Below are 27,936 nucleotides of genomic sequence, written 5' to 3' on the forward strand. Positions count from 1 at the left end.
AAGATGTCACGACCATCAGACAAAAGAGCATCACTGCTTCCCAGAAAAAGACAGTGGGCCTGGGTGAATTAAAGTCCTGGACCACGAAGCAGGTGCCACTGGACCCCAGATGCCCCCAACCCCAAGCTCACAGCCTGCTCCAACAAGAGCTTTCTGAGCTCAACTTACCCCCTCCCTTCACTTGCTGCCTTTAAGACAGCGTGCAGCGTGACAGCTGCAAAACCCAATCTGGTCCAAATTTTGTTACAACCCTGCTGGTTTTTATCCTTGTTTACCAGCATTAATTTTAATAGCTTTCCCTACATTAACTTTGTCCTGAACTGATCAGAGAAAAATTCCTGCTCACTTGCCTTCTGGAGAACAGCCTGGGTAATTTTCCCTTGTCACGTAACAGCCCGCTTGGGCTCCTCAGGAATGACAGCCACACTGTGTACTTTGTTGAGGGCAATAAACTTCCCAAGGCTGGGGGAGAAGGATTTACATATCCCTGAATACACTGTCCGTTCTTTGTTCAGTTTGGGTCTTTGCTTGTGCTGGTCCAGCAGGTGGAAATTTCTTCCTCCTGTTCAGCATGGAAGGGAACTACTGAGCCTGCACCAAGGAAATGTAATACTTCCAGGCAAAGTGGCAACCTCTCCAAGTCTAGGCAGCTTTGGGCTGGGTTCGTCACTGGCCATCTGAGTCTCATTTTCCCCTGGAATCATTAAAAATGCCTGTAAAACGAGTCCTGGAAGAGATAATGGTGCTACAATATGCATGGATAATGTTTCAGAGGGGAGCAGGAAGAGAGGACACCTTGTCCTCTGCACCAGCCCTCTGTTCTGCGATGCCCAACTCTGGCCACACTGGCAGAGCTGCACATCACCCAACAGGCAGTATCCCTAGTTGTGCTGTCTCATGTGTCCCACACACCTTTATTCACCACAGGGAGCAGAAGTGAGGATGATGCAATGCCTGAGCCACTCATCTCTGTCCTGTCCACTCTCCCTCTTCTCTCCAGCTCTTTCCAGCCACCATCCCGGCTTCCTAAAGGAGACATCGCAGCTCCATTCAAGCCAGGCTCTGCAGTAGAGGAGAAGGTTGTTCTTCCCTTTGCTCACCTGATGCTGTGAGCTGTGGTCCCTCTCCTTTCTCCAGCTCACAGAAAGGTGTGACGGCTCAGGCCATGGGAAGGAAGAGAAACACTCAGGACTCTCTCAGCACCTTTCTCTCCCTGCTAAAAAATCAGGGCAACAGCTCTTTCCACCAAAGAAATGCAAGGGTTCAATTCAGGCACATTTCCAAAGTTTTCTGTCTCTGACAGCACAAAAAAGGAATATGGTTACACCAAGGGAAGCTATTTGATGTATCACATGATGCCCATACTTTAAAAGTACAGATGTTCCCTCCATGCTCCAAGGGGTGATTTGGAAGACAGAGGGCTCAAAAAATCCCACTATATCCAACCACAAGCACCTGGGCTGCTGTAGAGAGAGTGTTGCCATGGAAAGATGAGGAAGGCAGCAGTTAGATGGCTGGAGTATTCCTACCAATTAACGTGAAGAATTTTGACTGCTCTGCTGTGTTTTCTGCAAGAGCCTAGCAACCACCTCAAAAGTGTTATTCACACATCTCAGAAGTGTTTAGCAGGGTCACATGCCTAGTAAGCTATGTGAGCAGGGAAGGATAGCTCTCCAGACAAGGCCCCTTGAGCCTGGGCACACTGCATGTATGCAGCTTGGACGCCTCAACTCCTGCTCCAGGAGGATCACGCACTAGGTGCAGGCAGTCATCAGATCACATGGGACACCAGAGCGAGACCGCAGAGTGAGGGAGGGGGTGACATGCAGGGGGCAGAGCCACAGCTGCAGGGAGGAGAAGACCTGAAGAAGGAACAAGATGTCCTACCTTCATAGGGCAAACCAGGGCAGCTTGTCTTTGCTCAGGTCAGAGGTCCCGGCTGGAGAATCCCCATCACCATCAATCCCTTCTACAAGCAAATTTGTCAGACTGGTGCATGGGTTCACTTCAGATGTACTGTTTCCACAAAGACTCCTGCTACTCTGCCCTGATAAAACAGAAGAAACAAGACGTCCAGGTTACCTCGCAACATCTCTACTAGGCACTAAAGAGTGACCTAGAGTCAGAGGCCACAGCATCCTACCTTCTTCCACCCGCAAAGTAAAGAAAAGGCAGATACTCCACATGCCAGTCTAGCCTTTTTCACAAAAGGGGCACTACAAACTGACAAGAACAGCTTCTGCCCATTCATTAAGTTCTTGGCATTAATTGATTTCTCTCCAACCAAGCCATAAAACCCAAAGCTGCATGCAAGCAGCATCCTAAAATATCCTTGTAAATCTCAGCCACCACATTCATTAATTACAACCCAGTGATAGTTCAGGCCATTAGTTCTGGATGGTAACTTCATTTATTCCCACGTTAATGCTCGATGTCAGTGGTTATCTCATTACCACTCTATTACTTACCTACTTAATCCATCATTGCAACCCAGGCCAGAAGGGAGGAGCAGAGTTTGCCCTGCGTCGGCAGGAAGAAAATGCATCAAGTGTTGAGCACCTAGGAATCACAAACAAAACACTTCTCTAATCTGCAGCTGAGGTTATATCTATTAAGAGGAGGAAATGACACAGATGAGCGTTGTTAGGAACACAAACACATCCCAACATTGAAAAACTGAGGATATTGAGGATTAAGTTTCCTATTAAATCACAACCAAAAACTCTAGCAAAAATGGAAACGCATATTAGCAGTCACACACAGAAAAATGACCTTAACTCTGCCCTCCTCCTCCTTGGACTCTCCTTCCTCCAAACCCCAGATTAGATTCAAACAGTTTCTGCCTTTTACGTGCTAAACACTTTGAAAAGGCAGGTCAAAGTATGGGCACTGGGAGTTGCTACCTGCTGAATGCTCCAGAAAACACGCAGGCAGCATTGCAGATACCACTAGCCATGAGCACTAGTGAAAACACACCTAACGCCATGTAAAGTTACAATAGTTATTAGCATTTCAGCATGCACCCAGCTAGAGTTCCTCTTGTTTGGTGCGCAGGCACTTCCAAAAATGTGCTTTATCGCACCTGCAGCACTTCTGCCTGTCTCCAGTCACTGATCCAGCCCCATGGGTCTGATCAGGGTGTTACAGCACAGCAAGACCAGCAGCTTTCCGTGTCTCATTCCCTCCTTCTTCCCCCAAATAGTCTTGCTGGAGACAGCATTTCAATCTTCCCCTGCTTGACTGAGAAAAAGGGAAGCCCTTTTTATGTTGACAGGCTGTGAAACCAAGATGCGAGCTGGGGAAAGGGTTCAAAGGGACATTTCCCTTGCAGTAAGGCAGGTTCTCTTAAGAGCAAGCAAAGTACCTCTGCTCTGCCCAGATATGATGCCCACGCAATAGGACAGGTGACTGTGTTTTTTACTGCTTCTAAGTGACATGATATGGAAGGACTAGAATCCTCTAGTGCAGAAGAAACTGTTCCCACAAAAGCAAGGCAGGGAAAGAAGACACAGCTCCAAAATGATGTCAGGAGTGAAATATTATATTATATGAAGTATTTTCCTCTGTGATCAGTAAACCCCTAGCTAGCATGCCTGTGCTGGCAAAAGTGGGCTCTAAATGGTGCTGTGCCAGAACAACTGACAGGGCAAGCCTGCAAGATGCTACAATCAGATGTAATTAAAATACCTTTGCAGCCCTGCTCTCCATACCCTTGGTAATGAAATCCATTACAGAGTGTGGAAAGAAAATTGTTTAAAATATCCCTGAAGCTGAGTTTGTTGACACCAGCGTAGACAGATGGATTTTGATACACTCTTGATTAGCCAGCTTCCTGCAGAAGGGAAAGCGGGCAGGAAAGGAGCTGGGTGACAAGCCAGAGGACAATCCTAAAAAAAAGTGGCTATCGCCCAGGGAAAGCAAGTACTGCTGCAGGGAAAAAGTGTCCTGTCAACCAGCCAGAGGCTAAAACAGCCTCATCCCCCTGGGAAGCAGGCTGCAACCCTCCGCTCCAGTGCCAGGCTCCTGTCCCTGAGCTCTCTGCTCCCAGTCAGGCCACCACCACCACACACATCGCTGTTTCCAGCCTCTGATGAAAGGCTGTGGTGAAAGAAAGCCACAGAAAGCCTCACATACTGCTCATCCAGTAGCAGAGCCAGCAATACTTCCATTTTCCATGGAGTTACACACCATGGGGGGATTCTCCAGGATGCAGTAGGATATTGGCTCCAAGCGCAGTTTTCCCCATAGGTATTCATAACACCTCTCTCTTCCTCATTCTCTCATACACAGATACTCTTAGACTGATAAGGATTGAACTCCCTTGGCAAAGAGGGGCAAAGATAAAGTCTTCTCCCTGGCCATCTATTTATATTAAGCTGGTAGGAACTCATTATCTTTAAGATCTCTGGCACAAACAGCTGAGATCAGCCATCAGGGTGGAAAGTCATTAGGAGTGGGCAAAAAGGAGCCAAAACCACATTAACCATATTTTCTCAGGGAAGCAAACGAAAAGCAAGAAGGAAGGGTGTTACAACTGGCTGTGGGCAGCTGACCTGCCCAACTCTTAGAGGCCTCAGAAGAAGGAAACCCAGGTAGGACAGAGAGTCAAACACAGCTCAGAGCATGGCACGAAGCTACCTACTGCACCAGGAGCTGAGGTTAAATACACTGAGTGAGCACACAGGCTCTGCAACCCAGGCTGCTGCAGGCATAGGTGTGGGTCATGGAGCTACACAAACTAGTGACTACTGCTTACCAGTCCTGTGCCTGTGTAATTCTGGCCCACTCTGGTGGCCAAGAGCTCTGCAGTTGCTGTTACCAGGTAGAGAAGGCTCGCATGCATGTCCCTCAAGAAAATGGGCTTTCCCAACTGTTATGGTTCGAGAGACCCATAACAATCTGTTGTCATTTAGACAATCATTCTATCACCCGATGACCCCTCCCCACCCAAGAACGGGAATTAGGAAGAACAAGGAAACCCGGGAGTTGAAGTATAAACAGATTTAATAGAGTAAGATTAGATAATTAACATTAATAGCACTAAAGAACCAATATTGATCCCAATACCAATACAGAATATGCAAAGATTATACTCAGTCAATTCTATCAGCAGGAAGCTGTGCACTCCCAGCAGTGGACAGCAAATGTTGGACACTGTGAGCGCTACGGCTTCAGGAGGAAGGGAAGACCTCAGGAGTCCAGCACCAGGGCATGACGTTCTCAGGATAGCAGCCACCAAGGGAGAGAGAGAACTTTATGGCAAACTTTCTAATTTATAGTGAATGTGACGTTGATGGTATGAAATAATCCTGTTGGCCAGCTTGGGTCAAGTGCCCGGGTCTGGCTCCTCCTCATCCCTGCACCTGGCGAGCTTGAAAACACTGTGACCTTGAAACCCACACATCATAGTTGGCTAGAAAGTAAATATTTTCACAAATTCAGACACTAAAGTTATCTAAAAGTGCAGTCTTCCCAAGTATTAGAAGAGAATTTAGTCCCCTGTCGCTCAAACCAGGACACCAACAAATATTCCTCAGGCTTTGCATACAAAGATATTTGATAGTAGACTCCGAATCAGGAAGGAATTATAAATCAGAAAGTATAAGATACTCAGCATTACCAGCTCCTGCAGTAGTAAAGCCCCTGATTTTGCACAACATTCATCTCTCATTCCTAACCTACTTCAGGTGGTTCAAACAAAGCCTTGAAATTTTTAATTCCCTCTGCGCCCTCCCATGGCCTGAAAGAAACTGAGGCAAGCAGCAAGAATCCCATACCTACCATCTACCTTATTATTTTTCTGGGACTTGCCTGCGAGTGCCCTGTGCAAACCTGGTAATTGGGAACCCTCAGCTGCTTGCTTTTATATGCACTTTGAGACTGAGACGGCTTTTGGTCCCAGCTCTGCTCAATGCAATACTCAGAGTCCTGGTTCATAACCACAGTAGCACTGATCCTCAGATCTGCAAATAGCTGAGGGGCAGCCGAGCTCCCTTCTGAGTCATTGAAAATCCAACTCCGTGCTAACAAATGAGTGGCCCAGCCAGCTGCAGAGAGCACCGCACCTCTGCCTTCCCTGCAGCGGTTTAGTCTGGGTAAGTATAATCGTGTCTCCAACAAGGAAGCAGGTGTTTTTAAAATGTGTTCAGCAATGCATTTCAATTAACGATGTTTTTAAACGCCATTTCACACAGAACGCAAGTGAAAATATAATTGCACCTCAGATAGAGAGGAGTGCCCTTCTACGGGGTATCACAGCCACTTGTAGCCCCTGTTTTTTGCACCTGGGAAAGGATTGGCAGGGAGAAGCACCTTTATTTTAAGGCTGCCTTAAGCAACGTCTCACATTTTTTAAAATAGGGCAAGGAGGTACCATTTACTGCTTAGCAACTTCTCTCTCTCAAAAAGTCATCACCCAAAACTTACCATGGCTATGTGTATGTGGGCACCCACGCACAGAGACGAAGGAGCAGTTGGTCCTTGCCTTGGTCTCTGATAGTCTGCTCAGAACCTGACATTTGAGCATTTTATTCCCCCCATGCAAACAAAACACATCAGTTGCACACTCCCAAGGAAGTAGCAGGACCAGAGCAAATTCCCAGAAAAAGCCTTGGCAGTCCTCCCTCTGCTCTTTGGCTCCGAGCGAGATGGAGTAACAGAGCATGACACATGGAGCAACAGAAGCTGAACGATGCACGTGTCACTGCAAGGAAAATTAACAATATTGGGGGGGGGGGGGGAGGAGGAGGGAAAGCACTTGCTAACAAATACTTATTAAAACACAATCTTATCCTCATCTGACCCTAATTCCAATTAAAGAAAACTGGACAGACTGGCATAGCTGCTGGGGCATTCAGGCGATAGCACTGACCATCCATGTATATAATTGCCCAGGAGGTCCCACAATGACCCCCTTGCCTTTCTGACAGCCTTAGATGTGTTGGTTTAAATCACCGGTATTTTTAAGGCCACTCAGCCCCACTCTCCAGGCTGCCAGAGTCCTCTGATGTAGTCAAAGCATCTTCTAATCGCTCGAGACAAACTCTAGACAGCTGGCTCACTGTGCATCTTGTTCATTGTTGCCTGTCTTGGATACAAAAGGACACCCTAATCACAAGTCCTGCAACCCCCATAGAAGATCTCCTTCCACATGTCTTTAAAAAAGATCACCAAGGGATGTTCTTCCCATTCAAGCAAGCCTATTGGGCAAGCTGGTGTGCTCCATTAAGAGGATAGATAAATCTGCTGCCCCCAATAGGGTTTGGGGGCTTCAAAAGTCATCCAGCCTAGGACCCAAGTATGCCTGCCCTACCAGTAGCCACACCACTGCTTCACAGGAACACAGGCAAGACCAGATTATATTGAGTTTAGCGACCATACGCATAAGAAATCTTGAAAAAGCTAGACACGTGCTGAGTGGTTTGACAGACTCATGAAAAAGGCCACCTCTGCTGACTGCCCAGTGAGTGAAGGGCTTGGTGCGGCATCCCTATCAGTCACTGTCCATCAAGCCTAATCACACAGCATAATAATATTCCCTAAATATGTTTTACATTTAAAAGGGAATGAAAAAACAGGGGAAGAAAAAATGCTTCAATGGAAGGGGAGAGGGAAAGTTCAACCATTGTTAGAAACCCTAAAGACAAACGCACATTTTGTATTTTGAAATCTGTAAGAGAGTTGATTTTCTGTTCTTCAGCTTCAATCACCTCTTTGCTAGTGAGATTTGGCACCAGCCCAGGTCTCCTGAGGAAGCAGAGGCAAGGATTTTCCAAAGGATTTGTCACCCACATCTCCTCCCGCAACACTCCCTTGGTGATTTTCTAATGAGCAAGGCTCTCCTTTGAAAAAAAATCTGCCTTTAAAAGACTGGGCCATGGCCATGAGAAACCCAAGAGCAACATTTCTGCCTCAGACCTAGCCCCAAGCCCAGTGTTTACCTGCAAGCCCTGCTGCCATCCACCTGTTTAAGGAGGATGGTTTCATTATTGTTCAATTTGCAATGATTTTAGCTTCACATCCTTCATTGGATTATTTTTGTATTTAATGTCCTCTCCTCTCCTACTCTTCTTTTTATAGACTGGTAATCCAAGTCCCTTGGTAAGGCTGAGTAATCTTGATCAGATTTTAATCAAAGTAAGCCAGATCCTCAGCTGCCAGTATTGATGCAACTGCCTTTAAATATTTGAACGATGCCGATTCACCCCGGTGAGGCTCTGGCCCCATCCTTTCAGAAAATTTAAATTCCTTCCTATGCATCAGGCTAAAACAACAAGACAGAACAAGCAACCTGCTGTGAAGGGGTTTTAGTTTATAAAACCAATACCCAGGATTTCAGAACTAAATGAGAATCTGAGATAATCCCTCCCCAAATCCAGCCTGGGAAAAGTACTCCGGACAGATCAGTATCAAGTAACTTCTTAAAACACACTTTTTCCTCTTGTGAAAGCTACCATCAAGTTGGAGTCAAAGGGAAACTACCCACAATGCCTCACTCTTTGACATGACCCAGAGAATTCACGTTTTTTACGCGTATAGAAAATGTGTATTTTACCCATACAGGCTTCTCCAGGATTAACCTGCTTCTACTTTGTTCAACAATGACCCTTGTGTCACTGCCAAACCTCAGCATCCAAAATCAGCATATTTGTTGGAAAATAATGAGATTTCTGGAATACAAAATGCTGGCTCCATTTTCCTTACCTTTAAAGATGACATCTGCCGGCTTCCCTCCACAGATCAGAAAGATAAGAAAAAGCACTTAGATGAAAGAGAGTCTTATCTAATCGCCTGACTCCAGGAGACAAGTTTGAGGTGGAGAAGGGGGCTCTCCTACAGAATTGTCAGTATTTGGACTGCAAACAGCATCCAAGTGAAGCCAGAAATAGATGATTGCCTGCAAGACTCTGGTAAAGGCAAGACAAGCAAGTTGCACTGATTTACTTCCACATTTGGGGGTAAACTCCTGAGAAAAACCAGGGATTTTGTAGGTTCTCTTTGGCCATTTCCACAGAGACAGAGGCTAAACAAAAGGCAGCATGTCTTGTACTTACACAAGTATCACCTGAGGAGTTACACCAGCGCATCGCAGTAAATCTGCATTTCCATCCCTAATGCTAGGAAGTCATAAGGTCTTCAGGGTTTGTCAGAACCACACTCTAGTTTAGGCCTAGTCCTGAACAGGAGCAGGAGAACAACTGTAGGACCTCAGTCCCTCCTCCTCTCAGGAGGTTTCCTACTCACCTTTTCCAGCGGTTGGCTGGACCTGCCCTCCCTTCTACCTCCAGCCAGCTTAGCTAATGAGCCAACAAGCAGGCTGGCTGGGATCAAATCCTCTCCTGTTAATGACTGTTATTGCCACCCTGCTCCACAACTATATGTCTTGGTTTTGCTCTCCACACCCCAAAGTCAAGGTGTTTCAAAGTTGGAAGAAATATAATCACCCCCTTGCAAGAGCCCAAGACATAGCCCAGCCCCTGAACAGCACTTGGATCCATATCAAGTCCTTCAAACAAGTCCAGTAAAACCAGTGACCCATTCAACTGAGCAAATACTACAGTATTAGATGCTGCCCTGCTAGGGACAAAGCCATGGGACAGTGTCATTATGACATTATCACTCATTAAGTGGACCAAAGAGGAGCTGGGCATAAAAAAAAATGAAGCAGGTGACGGCTGTAAAGAGAAATTATGAAAAGGCAAAGAGCTAGGGATGAGGAAAGAGTGAGGAGACTGTTTCTTTCCCCATAGGTCTTCCACAGCTCTATGAGTAGAAGAGCGTTCCAGTAGACAACCCCACCAATTTCTTCCCATATGGAAGGAACACTAAACAGGCAGCAAAGCCCCAGTGTCATCTGCAGGGGGTTTAAATTCAAGCCACTAGTGGCTTCTCTAGTCTCTAGACTTGCCAGACAAGCAACCTGCATGGCATTGATCCTGCTGCAAGCAGACATGTGGGAAAGATACGGCAAATCAGCTAAGGTGGAACTCAACACAGGTTGCATATTAATAGGCATCGCATGCATATTACACCACCCTGTAAATAGTCTCATGAAGGACCCTATATGGAGAGCATCTGCAGGGGGGTTAACAAGCTTCAGTTCCTGCAAGCAGACTGCATCTTTTGTCCTTTCATATCAGTTCACCCAAGCATCCCTGATTTGAGACACAGGTTCCTACAACAGATGGTCTTATTAGTGTCCGTGTATAGTGACAAGAAGACAACAACAGGTGGCCTAGACAGTAACTGAAACACTTCACCCCATTTACCCCAAAACAGGTTCAAGATCATGCCAAGGGCAACCAGGATCAAAGCAGAAAAAGATGTCACGCATAAGCCGCACAAATTATCCTCACATGCCTTCTGCACTGCTAAGATCTCAGCTGGAACATGTTGTCCAGTTTGGGATGCTGATCTCCAAGATGGTATGAACAATTGGAGACAGTCCAAGGGAGACAGACTACAGTGACTGGAAATCTATAGGAGATGGCTGGCAAGGAGAGACGGAAAGCATTTGTGATGCTTAGTCTAGAGAAGACGGAGACATGGTTACAGTCTTCAGACAAGCAAAAAGGAAAGGGGGGAAAAAAACCTGTGGAAAGGATGAGAAATCCTAAGCTTAATTTAAAATGAGAAACCTTTCAGTCAAACATTAAGAAAAACTTTCCAAGTGTATGGACAGCAAAAGCACTAGACAGTTGTTAGATCTCCACTGCTTTCTTCAAAACATCCGCAGTTAAATCGAACCCTTTGGGCTACGCTACAGAAGACTCATATAACTCAGCCATGAGGCAGTCAAGAGAGTTACAAGCTCATTCTGCACTGTGACGTGAGGAATGGATAGTCCAACTCCAGTGAAAAAGAAATGAATTTCCAGCTCATCATAAAGAACACCAAAAAAAACCCAAACAAAAGCCATACAGCAGCTGCTGCTTAGAGGGACTTTTAGAAACCCTTCCAGTGTGAAAAGGCCAGCAGGGGAGCGAGCAGGTGCATGCTTTGAGGACTGGGAGAAGTGGGGGGGAATGAAGAGGAAAAAGCCACTGCAAAGCTGGGCCTGCTAGGGTTGTGGCAAACAGATCGAGAAGAGCAGATCACCAATAGCCACCTGTCAAAGCAAATGCACCACACACTATTCAGCTGTGCTATCGGCAAGAAGGGCCTCATGCTTTTGTAGGACTTCCCATGGAGTCTCGGGTGCTCTCTCCTCCGGCACATGCAAGCCTTGCTCTTAGTTGGTGGCTCCATTGTTCACTTGTGCTGAGACAGTCCTGTCTCCAGGTGAGGCCATTTCCATGCTGTAACTTGGGACTGAGCCCCCAGGCTGACTCAAACTCTTCATGGGTGCCAACGCAAGGCAGGAGCATGCAGTTGGGCGCTCTCAGCAGCCAGAGGTGAAAGTTTTGGGATGTGCATGTTTTTGTTCACGTCCAACCAAATAAAACAATACATATATTTATACATATCCAATCAAACTAAATACATAATTTTATATAACCAACCAAATAAACCACAAGTACAGAAAATCGTCAAGCCTGAGGCAAAGCTGGGTGCCCCCAAACTCTCCTGAACTTTACTTTCCTTAGAACATGGGCAGGAGCCCAGAATTTGCACCATCCTCCTTGGATTTTTGTCCTGGCTGCGAGTGAAAAATACAGCCATTTTGTATCACGGGCCTGTCCTATTCCTGATACATTGGCTGGAGCTATATTCCTGCATCATATCTTCAAATCCGTCCAAGCCAAAACTTCTTCTTGTGCTCCTTGGCCTAAACCTCCCTGGATTTGACTTCTTCATATATTTTTGGCTGGATTTGGAGTTCTGGGAGCTGAGAGATGCTTGGAGAAACCAAACACTGCCTATTTGACTCGGTACTCATAGGAAAACACAGCCTGATACAGATCCATGATAAAGCCTAACCGATGGAGAGTCCCCTAGTGACGCAGACAAGGTTTGCAGCAGGTTTCACTCCAGATCTAACCATTCCTGCATGCCAGACCTAAATTTTAAGCCCAGAAATATTCCTCCTGAGTTTCTCCTCCCACGTTGATTTGTGTTTGTGTGAGGCTTGGATCAGATGATCACACTCACTATATTTGCAAGACTAAGTGCAGCCAAACTCAGGTCACCCAAGAAGAAACTTCTTGACGTCTCCCAGCACTCTTTTCCCCACATGCATCACAGAGAGACCACAAGACACATCTGCAGTGAACTATTATCCTCTGCACTCTGTCTCCTGCTTTGTTTAAAGAGAGTTTGAGGAGATTTGTGGGCCTGGTGATGAATTATTGGGAGGAAGACAAACATATTTTACTGTTCTGGGCAAGGAGTGCTGGAATCCCGTGGACATCTGGAGGAATTATTTGCAGAAAATTAACATTGTTTGTCATTTGCATGATGAACTTCTGGATCTCAAATGAATGATGGGAAGAAACCGGTGGGAGATGTTCATTATCCCTGATGGAGTGAAGCCCCTTGACATGATGCTAAGGTCGCCATGATCTATGGACCTGCTGACTGACAACTCCGAGTGCTCTGGAATTGAACACACAATATAACTGGGGGCGTAAGCGATCTGCCACATTAAATGCCGAGGCGTTAATAATTGTTGCTTGCCTCTGATTGCTGGAGTTTCGGATGCACTCGTTCTGGCTGTCTCATAGGGCATGCACGTTAACTCCTTCCTGACTAATTTCAGGACACAAAATTCAGTCAGAGGCACCTGCAGGTATCCGGGCAGCCTCACAGATTAAAAGTTCCAGGCTTTCTTGTTTATCTCTTTATGTGCCTTTCAGGAATGTGCTCTCAGCAGCTCCCTGACACAGATTCCCCACCTCTGCCTCTGTAGCAGCTACAAATCCCAGATGGCAGCAAATGATGTTCCTTCACCAGCCCTGCAAGAGAGAGGCTCAAATTCACAGCATGGCAGAGAAGCCCTCAAAGTTTTCCCAGTACCACAGTGCAGCACACCTCATTCCTCTGTATGTTGATGTTTGCCACTTGGGAGCTAACTTCAGGTTTTTTCCTTGCGGCTCCAACGTGTACCAATGCCAGGGAGCAGCTTTTCTCAAGAGCTGGGAGCACTGCTAGCTGCAAGGCAGGGTGATGGGCACCCAGAAGAATTGTGTCTGAGAAACATCTTGCTTAGGACTTGGGTTTTGGTCTCTCAGCATCTCAGTTTCTTCCTTTGAAAAGCTGAAATATTCTTTGATCTACTTCTGAATTGTTGCTCTAAGTCCCCTGAGTCAGTGTTTCTCAAACTAGGGGGCAAAGTCCCCCCTGTTTCCCAAGGAAAGAGGCACAGTTGGGGTGCAGAAGGGATGTGAGGTCTCTCCAGAGGAGCAGTGCAGGTGCATCAGCTGCGGCAGCCTTATTAGAGAGAGAGGCGAGAAAAGCAGAGGGCACCTGGGCCCAGATCAAATTCACTCACAGAAGCACTGCCTCAAGTGCTTTTGTAAGCTCTAAATTCATTTCCCAGTGCTTTCACCCCCCTGCCTCTAAGTAAAGAGAGCAGTACTTCCCTTTCACACAGGGCTGCTGGGAAGACAAACTTGAAAACATTCCTGTAGCAAGAAAGCAGGAGGGAAAGATGGTAACCAAAACCCCAAACGTTGGCCCAGGACAGCACCAAGACCACCCCAGCATCACCACACGATGAAGAAAGCAAGGGAAGTCCTCTGCTGTGGACCACAGCCTCCCCAGGAGCATGAGGGGGTAGGGATCTGAGGAGAGATAATTACACTGACAATATTCTCTGTGTAAAGGTACTGCAAAAATATGCTGACACCTTTTCTTATATCAAACGAAGCACTGCACTGATTAAAATGAGCAGCAAAATTCAGCCCCTGCCTTTCCAAAACATCTCCAGGCCATGACATGATGAACAAGGGGATGGGGCAATGCAGTTTGATTTCACCTGGGAAATGGGGGATGAGAGCACCCTATAGATTTGGGGTAGGCATGGGAGAACCAGCACCGTACCCACCAGCACTCTGAACAATTACAGCCCAGTGGATGACTCCACTCCAAGCTCTGTCTCCCCTTACTGGGACCAGAGCTGAGACAGGGAAGAAAAATGAGCATCTGGAAGTCCATATGAATAAGCTAATGCCACGGGGCTGTCAGTCAAGTGCTAATACCCTTAGCTAAAGAAACATATTGATCCTGATTGCATGGAATTGCACTTGAAAAGGGCTGGGTGACATTTCCAAGGAGACATGAGCTACTTTCAAGTCAATTAGCGGCATCAGAGGATTCATGCCAAGGGGACACACTCACCTCCGAGGAATGCCAGGAGAGAATGAGAATTGAATTAAGCCTTTTCATACACCAAGAAACAAATCCTTTAATGGCCTATAACAGCTGACGGGACACCCAGGGTCACCAAAAGCATGCAGGCAGCAGCTAGGTGAAAAAGCTTCCCCGTGATGAAGCTGGGGACTGGAAAGCAGCTGAATCCTTGCTAAGGACCCAGGAGGGCATACAGAGCTGCACGGGATAATCCTCTGGATAAGGGAGCGAAGGGAAGCAAAGTTGAAGTTCCAGGTCAAAAACACATGTAAAGCTCTTCACTCCTCTCCAGGTACCTGACCTCCCTCGGGGCTCAACAGGAACACCACAGACAGCAACATCTCACGTATGGCTGAGCAGCGTGTGACCCTTGTGGAACAGACATTTAGATGAGGTCTTTTGCCTGCTGCCTTCCCCAGAAAATTCCTTCCTCGTGTGGATCCCAAAGACACCTTCAGAGCCTAGGATCCCAGGCAGGTTTGAAACCAGCAGAGCAAATCCAAAGGCAGAGAAATTAGGGTAACTCTGCAATCCCTCCATTTTTTCTACTTGCAGGTGCTCTGACCCATATTTAGTTTCCATGGTTCCTTTTATGTTCCTATAAACATGAGGCTTGTACCTGAATTCAAGGCTTTCTGGACAGCTTTACAGAGATGATTTCCTGCTCTCTTGCAGTACCCGCAGTCATTCTGTCTCACAAGTCAAGGAGCATAACCCTTCGATCCCTGTGCAGGAGGGTGAGGAGCTCCAGTGAAAAGCTTTTCAATCCATTCTGCAAGGTGAAAGTGACCCCACCAGCCACCGAGTGATCAAGAAGCCTCAGACTTGAACAGGTCCCAGGAGTATTTGAATCTTCACAACTATGACATAGGAAAAAGAAAATGGAAAGAGAAGCCAGACCACCCATTTTCTCCAATCTCAGTCCTGCAATGAGCTGTGCAAACTCTCAGACATTGTGAGTTTCCTTGTGACAGCATCTCTCAGTCATGAGCCCAAAGCCATCTTCAACATACTGGTGACATTCAGAGGCCCCAGAAATGCCAGCATGTTCTTCTGAGTGTTGCACCAGCCCAGGGAAAGCTGCCCCTTGCCCCCACACCTTCTAAAGTCAAGCAGTTCTTAGGCCTAAGCCTAAGAGCCAAATCACATCCTCAGCCCCTTCCTCATACACTCACCTAAAGCAGGGATGCTGCAGTTCTACAGGGCTAATCCTTCTGGCAGGCAACAGCCGCTGCAGCAGCACAAGTTTTACTGGGCACGTAATCACAAGATTTGCTATCCATCCTTGCCATGATGCAGGTTTTTCTAGTTCAGCACAAACCAAGACCCTCTTGATGCTCTCCTGGCTTTCCCCACTCCCCTCTTCTCCCCACTGCTACAGTCCTGAACTGAGGAATAGAGACAGCCAGCTCCAGTCCCAAAGGAAATCATATAGAAGTTGGTCCTTTCAACTCAGCTGAAGAAAAGAACCCCTATTTATAAACCTGCAGGCTTTGAGCAAAATAAATGAATAAATCTCCTAATAGCCCCTGAAGACTGGAGGAGACTTGGGAAAAGGATTCCCTCATAGATTCACCATGGAGCATCCCTCTAAGTTTTTAACCAAGCATTTTCTCATTGGAGATCCTTGCACAGCCAGTGATTTTCCAGAGCAGAAAATGAAAGCAGAATCCCGACACACATCCAACAAGTCCTGCAGAGACAGAGCTCCCATTCTTTTGTTGACGGAGCTTACACACACCTCAGACCACAAATGTCTATCCAAAGTACAGTCAAAAAGCTTAAGACACACATTTTCACTAGAACAACACAGCGCAGAGTGTCAGGCTCATTTTGCAAGGACTGGTAGGAGCCTGGATCTCAATTAAAGCTAGCAGGGCTCAAAATAGCCTTTTGCAGTATTTCCAGCCTGTAACATAAAGCATGGGTCATGTTACTGAAAGCACCTGAGAATCACAAACGTCTGAGGCTCAGCTTCAAAGTGACCCTTGTTTCAACACCCGCATATTTTCCTCCGTGGATGGAATATGGTTAAAAGTGACGCATGACTACCATTTAATGCTAAAGAAGTAGACAAGACCACATTGACGCAAGACAGAGGCTACGCTTACAGGTAGACAGCAGATGCACAGAAGTGACTTTTCCAAGGCTATACAGTAACTCCAAAGCACAACAGAGACTTAACCCCCAGGTCTTCCAAACTCCCCCTTTCCCAAACCACTGCACATTTCTTTCTGCTTGCCATTAAAACCCAACAGAAGGGATACAGTATGGCTGCATAGCCACGCTCAGCAACCAGTCCTCTAGTGAGGAACACAACTGAGAGAGAGAATCCACCCCCTTTGTGAGATGGGAAGAAAGTGGAGGGGAACAGCAGGGTGCTCCTGACAAGACAAGGTCGAAAGCAAAGGTGGTGGGTTTTTTTGCCTTTACTGTGAAGAGATGTCTGCATTTCCCTTATTAATAGCAAGGCTCAGTTCTAACTAGAGAACAGCAGGAGAGGCTAAAAAATGGGGTCTTTTCAAAGTACTATTTCTCTATAAATATCAAGCATGAGCTGTTGCACCCAAGAGCAGCCCATTACATTTCTGGGGCTCTCTCACTTAGACATGCAGGACACCAAACGGGTTGACTTAGTGACCCTTTCTGGGTTTCAAACAGAAAACATCAGCCCCCTAACAACCAGCAACCCAGAAAGACCCAGCAAGGTACTAAGCCAGTGTAAAACATGGGACAAAGTCAACTTTGACTGTCCCAGGGTCTGTGGAGGCAGAGGGGAGGGTTCAGCTCACTTCCAGGCCTGAGGGACCATCAGCTCATCTGTATGGAGATGTCACCATGTGTGCTGGTGTATTTTATCACTCTTTAATAAAAAGAGAAGTAATTCCCTCCGCTACAGCACTATAGAGGACCACATGCAGGGGGGGGCCAACCCAACTGCCCTTAGCTCCAGAAAGGAGTCTGCCACGACGCATATAGGGTCATGGATGCTGTAGGAAGGGCACAGGGACAGACAGAGGCACCAGAGGTGGATGTGCTTAACTGGCCAGGTGATGAGCTGCTGAGTTAATGGTGGGCTCTGTGCTGGGTGGGTGGAAGGGGAGCAAGCAGGTGTCTGGGAATGCCAAAGGGATGGGAGAGGGGGAGGACCTGCATCAACTTTTAAAGCTGTTTGCTCTGGCTCTAGTTGCCATTATGAATTTCTTCTACCCTTGGAGGACTCAGGTCATTTACTTTTTTCACAGCCAGCTTCAAATCTCTTCAAACCCGAGTTCACCCCAGCAATCCCCATTGCACTGGCCTCAGCGAATCCAACATCCCTGCACTAGAAAAGTGCTTAAATACACACACACACACACACACACACCGGGGGGAGATCTTCCCTCTACCTTCTCATATCTAGACCTGAGGGCTCAGCTGTGTCTTTTTACATATATATTTTTATGGAGGCAGGGGAATTAAGTTTTATTAAAATAAGGGCTGTGATTCTCTCTGTCACATGCTCCCATGACACGGGAGTTCAACATGACATGTATCACCAGGAGGGCTACCAGTAAAATTGCAAGAACTAGCAACCAAAAGACCTAGGTTCAGGCCAGAGGCAAGGAAACATGACAAGGGGCTGAACATCTTGTATTGCTCTCACGTGTGTCCTCAGGTCAGGTGTGGAGCAGAAACAGTGAGGCAAGGCAGCAATGAAACAACGCTGATCATGTTTTCCTTGCCCTGTGCCATTCATACTCTAAGGCTGTTACAGCTGCAGCCATGTGTTCCACACACAGCTACAGACAGAGAGGATTTTATTTTCTCTCTAAATCTAAATCTCTAATCCAAAAAACCTATGGATGAACTCATGGGGCTTTATCCATATACCCATAGGAAATATGGATATATCCATAGGAAAGGAAACCATGTCCAGCTTTCACCACCCAAGAACTGGCTGTGCAACAGCCTGGGTGCCAATAGGACAGAGGTAATGATACTGAAGTGGATAAAATCAATTGTTCTGTAAGAGCTTTCTGGGATCAGTAGTTAATTAAGCTGCCAACAGATAAAGGTCTATATAAAAAGCTCTGATCACCTTCAGCACCCAAGATTAAAGAAGAGGAGCGGGTTTTGGTGCCCCACCCTCTGCCTACCTGCAAAATGCAAACTGATTATTTCTCTGCTTGCTCTCTACTTGCACAGAGCAGCAAGAGTTAAAAAGAAATCCACGCTCCTTCAGCAAAAACAAAGACACTGCCAAACACATGAACACCAAGGAGAAGGCAAGCACAAGCCCACGGCTTGCAAGCTGCCCAGTTTTATTATTTCTTGAAACAAAGACGTCATTTAGTGCAAATATTTTTCAAGAGGCGCAAGGGATGCCATACCTGTGATGAGTCCCTTCCAGACCCATCTTCCTCTTGGGAGCATCATTTAGGAGATGATGAGCAACTTTTTGCTTTGCCCATCCTCAGTCCACCAGCAGCCACATCCCAGCTTTCCCCACAGAAGTTGAAGCGGCCTCATTCTCACCCAAGGAACAGTGGACCTACACCATCGCTACACCTACACTGCGCTCCAGTGGCCTCTGCGGAGTTAAACCCAGGCAGGGTCTTTCTAGAGAGTGCTCCCCTCCACAAGGTGAACTGAAAAGGAAAAAGGGATTTAGAACCCTAAGAACAGTTGGGAGCAAAGAGGGACTGCTCTCTAAAGACCTTCAATAACAGGATATTCTCATGAAAACCACAGAGCACCATGAGGTCTCGGCAAACAGGAAAGCCAGACTGCAATTACCTTTTTGAACACCCTTGAAGATGCCGCAGGACTAAGCATTGCTCTCCTCTAAGCTTGCCTTTCCAAAAGTGGTGGCTTTCCAGTGTACCTTTACCTTGCTGGTGACCCACAGAGTCCTTGTAACCACATTCCCATCTTTACGTTTAAATCTCACTCAGGAGCTGAAGCCAGAAGTTAAGTGGTTTACACACTTCTGCTGAGATGAGTAGGATCATTTTCTCCTGGCTCCCCACGTGAATTACAGCCCCCTCTGGGCAGTGCAGAATTGCTTTTGAAGAGCAGCTAGAAACACTTCAGCACTTTCTGAACAGATAAAAGGAGAGCTGTCGAATCCAGTACATTCTGGGGAAGAGAGAGATTTTGCTTCCCGACGGCTGTTTACAGCGCTAGCACAGCCTGGCTGGTATAGCATTAACCACCATCGTGCTCCGGCAAAGTTACCACCACCACCCCACACTTGTATTTGCCATAGGAAAGAACAGAACATTACTTCAACAGCCTCTGGTTAACATGCAAATCCCATCAAACTCATACACCCCCTGCTACCATCCAGGTTTTCTGAGGCTCTGACTCCCAATGTGCTTGAGTCAGAGCCAGCCCCCAGTTTTACAGCTAGTTGGAGGGCAGAAGCTGGAAAGACTGTAAAGAGGAGCTTGGGGGGAGGGGGGGGAAAACACAGACATGTCCCGCACTTTGCTGAAACAGAGCAGTGGGATGGGCTCCTGTACATCACAACACCACGGACTCAGAGCAGTGCAGTGGTGGTAGTATGACCCCAACAGACCCAGCAGCACCCCAAAACCAGCAATGAAACCATGCGACTGAGCAGCAGCATTTTACCACACCTCCCTCTTCATCTTGCTTATCCCAATCTTACAAAGCCTTCCAGCAACACACAGCTCAGGAACATCTTTCACTACTTTGTTTAAACACTTTCAAACCCATTTAATCTTTAGCATCCACAGTATCCCGTAGCAATGAGTTCCGCAGTTTGCCTACATGCCGCAGCAAGCAATTTCCCCTTTTGAAGCATCCACAAAGTCATTTCACTGCAGATGCAGAATGAGACAAAAAAGCAGAAGGCAGTCCAAAGGAGAAGAAATAAAACTGTCACGGCTTTAGGAAGAAGAACTGGCAAGGAAAGGTTAAATGAACTTGGTTCATTCAGCCTAGAGAAAAAAAAAATAAAATAAAATAAAAGAGAAGACTAAGGCACAGAGGCATAACAATCTTCCAGTAGCTAGCAAGTTATTAAGACAGCAGTCGGTTGTTCTCTGTGTTCAGAGTGGCAGGAAAAGAAGAAAGAATTTAACTTGGAGCAAAGAAAGCTTAAGTTTAGACATTAAAAAAAGCTTTCTCACTAGAACAGAAACCAGGGAAGCTGCAGAATTTTTCACCAGAGACATGTATGGAAAGGTTAAACAAACACCTGTGCAGAGGGGAAAGGTGTAATTGATCTTGCCTCAATGCCAGCATACGGAGTAGATTATCTGCAGAGGCTCGTTCCAGCCCTCTGCTCCGTGATACCAACAACAAACTTTCAAAATGCTTTCTTCATGCATTTTTAATTGCATTTTAATTTTTGTTCTCGCATAGCTTGAGACAAGTGTAAAAAAAGATGCTATGTCTAATAAATCAGAAATTACATGTTTTCCATGTCTCCAATGTAATAAAAAGATGTAAAAGCTCCAAATCAGAATAGATATATGTTAAGCTATACAGTTGCACCAATAAATATGTATGGGTGTCGCATCCCCTTCTGCTTTGCCAAAAATAGTACCAAATTATGCCAACCAATGAGAAACTATGTTTCATTAGGAAATGAACTTTAAAATACAAGATTAAAATGTGTTTTTTAAATCAAGATTTCCTGCTTGTTGATTTAAATCATGATTAAAATGGGTGATTTAAATCAACCACCCTGAACAAAACATGCATCTTTCTCAAGTCTTCAGGGTGGAGAAGACAGTGGTACCCTGAAGATCAGTCAGGTAATTCTAGCTTCTACAGCTCTGCTTTTTCTCCAGCTAAGCAGTCCTACCGCATTCATCTTCCCTGAAGAAAAAGCAATTTCCATATCCAAGCCTGACACCTTCAGTCCCTTTCATTATCCTTCTCTGGACCTTGTTCCTGCACAGTTCTCCTGCCCAAGGAGCATCATCAAGAAATTTCAAGCTGACACAGAATCTGTTTCAAACAAACTTCCCTGTGACAATTATAATCAGATCCTCCCTGGATGCAAATAGTGTTTCTGAGCGTGGGCTCCAATCACGGCTCGTGAATAATTACGACAGGATTTCAAAAGCTGTCCTCAAGAACAAGTGGAATGTGGAATCAAGATGCCTTCTCGTGAGGCTGGAAGTACACAGAAAAGAAGGGAACTGCCTGCCAGTGAGAGGCAGAACAGAGAGCCCCAAAGACCTCATTACAAATAGATATTGGATATTTCATCCCAGGGATGCACTGCACCTTTGCCAGACCCCAGCCACTTTCAGGATGATCCCGAGCATTTCAGCCAGGGGTAGCTGAGCATCTTGTCTAAGCCTTCTGTCTTCTTGTTGTCCTCCCAGCAGGTGTCCTTTTTGCTTCTCAATGGAGAGGGCAGCCTGACACTTACTAGACACACATTGGAGTTGGTCAAAGTGAACTTCAGCCTGTGCCTAAAGGAGCCAGGAGTTTTATGGGCTGAAGTAGCTCTGGAAGCCCCACTGAGAGCTACAGCCACACCTGACACATTTGGGTGGCACACTTCCAAAGCCAATCTCCAGCTCCAGGAACAGACACAGCCAGGTACTTCATCAGTGGCTCAGACCCACCAAGCAAAAGGAAGGTCATGGTCAAACACAGCAGAAGAGCACCACCAGGCGTCACATTCCTCAGCCATAGTCTAGAGCATCAGGGTGCCACCAAAGGTGGTGGCTCCACATTTTGCAGACAGTTCTGGTCCAGGGATGGCCAGGCCACGTCTCCAAGGTCATGTCACTGGCTTCCTGTAGAGGAAGCTCCAGAATCCAGAGACCATTTGATTTTCAGACTACTTTGCCAAGACCACCAACAGAGGCGCAAAATGCATGCCCCTGTCTATCAGAACTAGGCTGAACACCAGTTCATTTCCCTGGGGCCATGGACATAGAAGGGACTGAGACAGAAAGCAGAGCCCAAAATGTACACCTATGGCCAGGACACCTCCCAGCTTTCTCTTTCTTTTCCTCCAAATCAAAGATCAACCTGTGATTTCAAAGATTCTCCAAATGGCTTCCACCATTTTTATTTATTTACTTATTTATTTAGCTGATCTAAGCTACAGAGGAACAGAAAGCTAGGAAGGAAGCTGAACTTCAGTTATTGCAAAGCCAGAATGACTCCCCAGTCAACACAAGTAGAGATCCAGCCTACCTGACCAACCTCCATGGTCCATGTGGAATATCCCTCCGCCAAAATCTGCCTTTCCATATATAAGAAGCAGAGGAAGGTACTCTGAGCTGAACAAAGAAAACTTGCCAGCAACAATGTGTGAAATGAAGGCAACTTGGTCAGCCCAAGACAACAGATCTCGGAATCACAAAGATCTCAACCCCAATTTGTCCGTCCAGGAAGGAAACACCTCATGGCCATTTTAACTGTCTTGGTGGTGGCAATTTTAGTGAAATGGGAGTAGAAGAACGGCATCGATCAGGATGGAGGTGGAAAGAAGAAAGAAAGACAAATCCAAAGAAATAACCAAAGCTCTAAGAGGGAGTGGACAGCCCAGAATCAACTTGAAATTTTCTCAATGCATACTGAGATTTCATCAGAAACAAAACAATTCCAAATGACATTTCAGCAGGAATCCACCAAAATGAAAATTCAGGATTTCACCACCATGATCAAAAATTGTAATTTTCTCTGATTTGGCTTTTAAGAGACAAAATAAAAGAATTGTCAAGATTTTGAATGCTTTTTTCTTCTTTCTTTCTTTATTTCTTCTTACCCCTAGAATTAAATGAAACAGAATTAATAGCACCCAGGCAGGATTCACCTGCTTTTCCCTTCCCACCTATTCTAACTTACCAAGACTTATTTTTTAAACAAAATATAAAGAGTTTGCAAAAGGAAAAGATAGCTTATGTTAAAAATTTTCAAAAAGTCAAGGAATCTTTGAATGCAAGTACAGAATAGAAACGAAAGACAACAAAAACATCACTAAAAATAAGTAAGACAAGTCCTTCTCCTGTTTGGTAGAATGGAACCCTTGGCATTTTTTAATTTACACTGATTGCTGTGTTGTTTTGTTTGGGGTTGTTTACCCATTTAATATTTTCCTTCTGCATTAAGTTGGAGAGCATAACAGGGCACTGGGCAAGTCCGGCTCAGGATTTCCAGCTTTGGCTCAAAAGTCAAAATCTGTTGTTGATCTCCTGGGTAGAACAGCAGAGAGAGGCCAGAGTGAGCTTTAAAAACAAATTCAACACCTTCCACAGACTGAGAGGCATCTCTTTCCGTCTGTCATCCCAAGCAATTCTCCTTGCAGCATGAGAAGCAGGCCAACACCTGAGCATATTTTTGCAGATCCTCCTGTGATTTTGCAAACTCACCCCCATGACAAGAGAAAGCCGCACGGAGCCACGGTCTAGTCTGCCTCTCCTGCTCTCAGCAAGCAAACTGACTGCCTGGCCCCGGTTTCTGTCATTAGAGACAGGAGTCGTTAAGAATTCATGCCCGCTGCCAACACTGCATTTTTTGGAGAGGTCCTGCACTCAGGCAGAACTAATGAGCAGGCAAAGCAAGAGAACGGCAGTTAAAGCAGAAAACACGCACACAAATATAGCCAAAATGAGAATGCAGACTTATCTGTAGGTCTTCTCCCCTCCGAGGTACTTCAGCAGCATCGCATAATGAAATGTTTACCCAGGGGAAAGAATGATTGTCATACCTGTTATACGGATGGGGAGGCTGAGGTAGGAAGGATCTAACTGTACCCAGACGTACTAGAGGGCTGTGTTTGAACTGGGGCTGGATTTGAAAGGACCGATCCTGACATATTCATTCAGCCGAGGAGATCACAAGGTGAAGACAGCACCATCGCCTAGATGGCTCCGAAGGCTGCAAATTCTCAGCTGTAAAAATAGGCCAGATAATACCTGTCTGAAGGGGATTTACCCTGCTGTACTTGCAAAATACTTTGCAGTCATTGGACAAAGGATTTTATCAAAATACAGCCAGAGGCTGGACAAAATATTCACCTCCCCCTCTTCCAGCTACTGAAAAAAAAATCCTGCTGGTTTCTGGGAGCAGAAGGCAGCGCTTCTTCCTGCATTTCTGTGTGTAACAGCCATCCCATGGAGCATGTGCTTACCACTAATAAGAACGCTAACTGCAATGGAAGAGCAGAGAACTTAATCACATATAGAAATAGGACATGCAGAGAAATTCACAGAGGATTCACAGAGGGATGAGCTCCCTTTGCACCTGCAGAGTGGTTTACATAAGGAAGAATGCTCTTCAATGTATACATTTCCATGTACAGCTTCACTGAATTGTGGCTGCTGGAGAATCGTAACTAAAGCATTTCTCACTCACATCTGTTTACATTGTAAGCCATAATGTTATAGCAGCATTTATTTCTTCTTCTCTTCCCTTTCTCTTTCCCTGCCTGCTTTTTCCCCAAGCATCCAATTTTTTAGGCCTATAACCCTGAAAACAGTGAAAGTCTCCCATTGATTTCAATTGGCTTTTGTTTAAGGGCTTGATAGCAGAGACAAAAATTGAATGATCACTCATTGAATGAGACAGATTTGGCCCAGTTCCCCAGCTGGTGTAAATCAGCAGGAGTCCACTGAGCTCTGAGGCTCCCTGCCCTCTGCTGATGACTTAGCCCACTTTTGTGCACACAAGGAATTCTAATGATGCTGCCCTGCGTTGACGGCACACGGACCCAGCATGCAGCTTTTAATGCTGCTTAACAGCTCCAGCTCAGGACTGTGTGGGCTCCCTGTCATTCACCTTCAGGACACCCCATGCCAGGGGCTAGAAGTCTGCATTGAAGCTGTCAGAGTCCTCTCCTGGGGCACAAGCCTTTCCACTGCCACAAGGTATCCCAGTCTACTGGATCTTCACTTCTAGCAAAAGGTAGAGCACCCTGCTAATCCCAGTAGTCAAACCAGGATGCTCTCAATGTGTTACACCAACACTCTGGAAAGCATCAGAAGGGCGAGGAACAGGCACCTATTTATGTATTTATTTTGCCTCCGTGCCTCTCCTAACTCAAAAGAGGGAATTAGCCTAACTGGGATGAAAGGAGGCAGCCTGTGCTGGCAGCAAGGCAAGAGGCATGGGGATGCTTTGCAGCTGCATGTGCCTCAGGCAAGACAAGAGGCATACCAAGCACAACTCCTAAGCCATGCTGCTGCTGGAAATCCCCTGGAATTAGTCTCCCCTCGTGATGCAGGTATTCCTTCCCTCCATAGTTCACCTTTAGGCTTGCCCAACCCAAGCAGGGTGCTGCTGAGAGGGGTAGGAGGGGACCAGGAGAGGATATGGTACACCACAGCACTGCCACCTCAGGACTAGCAGTAGATTTAGGGTCTGAATAGGAGTGAGGAGACGGCAGCCAGGGCTAAACCTCTGCCAAAATGCGTTTTTCCATGAGTTCTCACTTACCTGATTAGAGACATACTACAAGAGACAGTCTGGAGAAGCAAGAACCATTTGTCTACAGCCTCCAGCACTGATCAGCTGCATCTTTCTCCCCTCACAGAGGAGATTGCTACAGTAGTCCCGGAAAGGAAAGGAAAAGCCAAAGCAAAGAAACGATCAAGCTAACAAGAGGAAAATCTCTGCTGGCTGGCATGTCTCTTGCTCACCTTGATTAGTTGAACAGGATATAGACATAAAATTACAATTGCTTCCTCCGTTCCCCCTTGCCCCTCCTTTGTGTGGGGAAGATGTTAAAAACGTCAGGCTTGATTCACCCTGACACTCTGATTGACTCACAACAGCTATAAATCCTCCCCACCAAACACAATCTCCTCTACCTGCTGCACAGCTGTGGATGGCAGAGGGAGGAGGTGGGGAAACGCGGTCTCCTCCTCTCACTGCGCACATCAAGCCCAGTAACTTCTTCTTTAACCCACCTCAAAAGAGGAGACAGGCAGCTTTTGTTCAGGTTGCTCATGCTTTTGCGCGAGTGTGTTTTAAACAAGGCCATGCGATATCTCTTTCGTTTTGCAGCTGTCTGTGTTCATTTTTATTGATGCAAGAATCTGAGTATGTGCTGGAGCACACACGTTCAGCTCAATCTGACCACTGCCAACTGTATTACAGCTCAATTTCACCAGGGTGATTAGCTCCAAAAGGAGAAAAGAGGAAAAAAAAAAAACAAAAAAACCAAAAACAAACGCCAACCTATCCTTGTGCAAACTTCCAGGCAAAAGAAGAACAGAAGGCAATAGCTAAACTGTGTTTTGGATAAAATAGCAATAGAAAGCTCTAGCCAGGAGGAAAGGAAAAGGAGTGGATAAAGAGAGAGGGGAAGATCTAATAGGAGAAGCGGATGCAGTGCAGTCTGGGATACAGTTCTGGCATGTCTCCAGAGGCCAAAGCAGTTCCTACAGGATGGAGGTTTTCTTTTAAAAATACTAATGGGCTGATTTGCAGAGCTGCCTGGCTCCCAGGTCTCCCACAGAAACTACTCCTCAAACATCATTAACATGTGTGCACTGCTGAGAAAGCCTTCCAAATATGACCCTGTAGCCATGCTGCCTGACTGCGGCAGCCGAGTCCAACAGTACCTAAATGACAGATGAAAAGGATCTGTCTTCCCCTGCCCAGCCATCATACACCATACTCACCCACCAGTGTTTGCCGCAGCACTATCATGTCTTATAAGTGGGATGAGATTCATACATTCGGTTCTTACCTCTTGAGCCATACATTCAGTTCTTACCTCTGCCAGGCCTCAGCCTCATGGACTTGTGGTGTCTTCCACCTGACCAAGCCTGGATGTTTCTGTTCAGGACCACAATGTAGCCCAGCAGCATCATGGCCCTTATTTCATCACCTGCCCTGTGCTTCCTCATCCACAAGGTCTTGCATGGCAGGAAAAGACTCCGAGGAGATCCATCCCTAAGGAGAGAAAGCACTGTCAGTCGAACCACAGCCACTACAGCCTCTGGTGCTCAGCCCCTGAGCCCATTTCAAGACAAGAGGACATAGCGGGCAGAAGAATATGTCCACAGCCTTGCCAAGGGGAGGAGGGAAGAAGCAAATGAGCAAATGGCTCTCTTCTTGCTGCAAACACTTTGGTTATATTCAGCATCCCCCTGGGATCTGCCTTCCTTGATGATCTAGTCCCACTTCACATCTATTCTCTTCTTCTGGGCTTCAACGCAGCACACGGTGAGGAAACACTTCAGAAAAATGGACTTCCCTTCGTTTGCCCGAAACCTTCTGCTTAATGAGTTCACCAGGTAACCCTCAGAACTTGAATCACAAGACACTGCAAACAATTATCTGTTTCACTTCTACTCCACTCTGGACTGTAAATGGCTCTCAGCTGCCTCTTTACTCAATCAACACTTCCCAATCTGCTTAAATTTCTCCTTGCATAGAAGCTCCCCTGTACCTTTGATTACGGTCTGTATCTTTTTGAGGTTTCCTATATCCTTCCCAAGAGAAGGAGGTCACAACTCCAGTGGTGGCAATTATATAGAGAGAACATAATTCTCACCCTCCCGGTAACATATCTATTCCTGTTTTGACCACCACTGAACATGGATGAGACACCTAAATCCCGTGCCAATGCTGGCAGAGCGCTGGCCTCCATGCAGACTTGATGGAGCCCAGCATCCCCTTGCCACAACTGTCCTGGTTTGAGGTAGAACAAAACCA

General features: G+C 46.3%; 1 long non-coding RNA gene across 1 annotated transcript; it reads right to left on the bottom strand.

Moving 5' to 3' along the window:
- Positions 1-1,999: 1,999 nt before the first annotated feature.
- LOC309671984 lies at positions 2,000-27,097 on the bottom strand. The gene is made up of 3 exons (XR_014269207.1): positions 26,993-27,097; positions 2,469-2,559; positions 2,000-2,047 (listed from the first exon to the last, which is right to left on the bottom strand). It is a non-coding gene; the product is annotated as an uncharacterized lncRNA (long non-coding RNA).
- Positions 27,098-27,936: the final 839 nt, after the last annotated feature.

The sequence above is a fragment of the Vanellus vanellus genome (genome assembly GCF_965231255.1).
Source record: "Vanellus vanellus genome assembly, chromosome: 5".
Lineage (NCBI taxonomy): Eukaryota > Metazoa > Chordata > Aves > Charadriiformes > Charadriidae > Vanellus > Vanellus vanellus.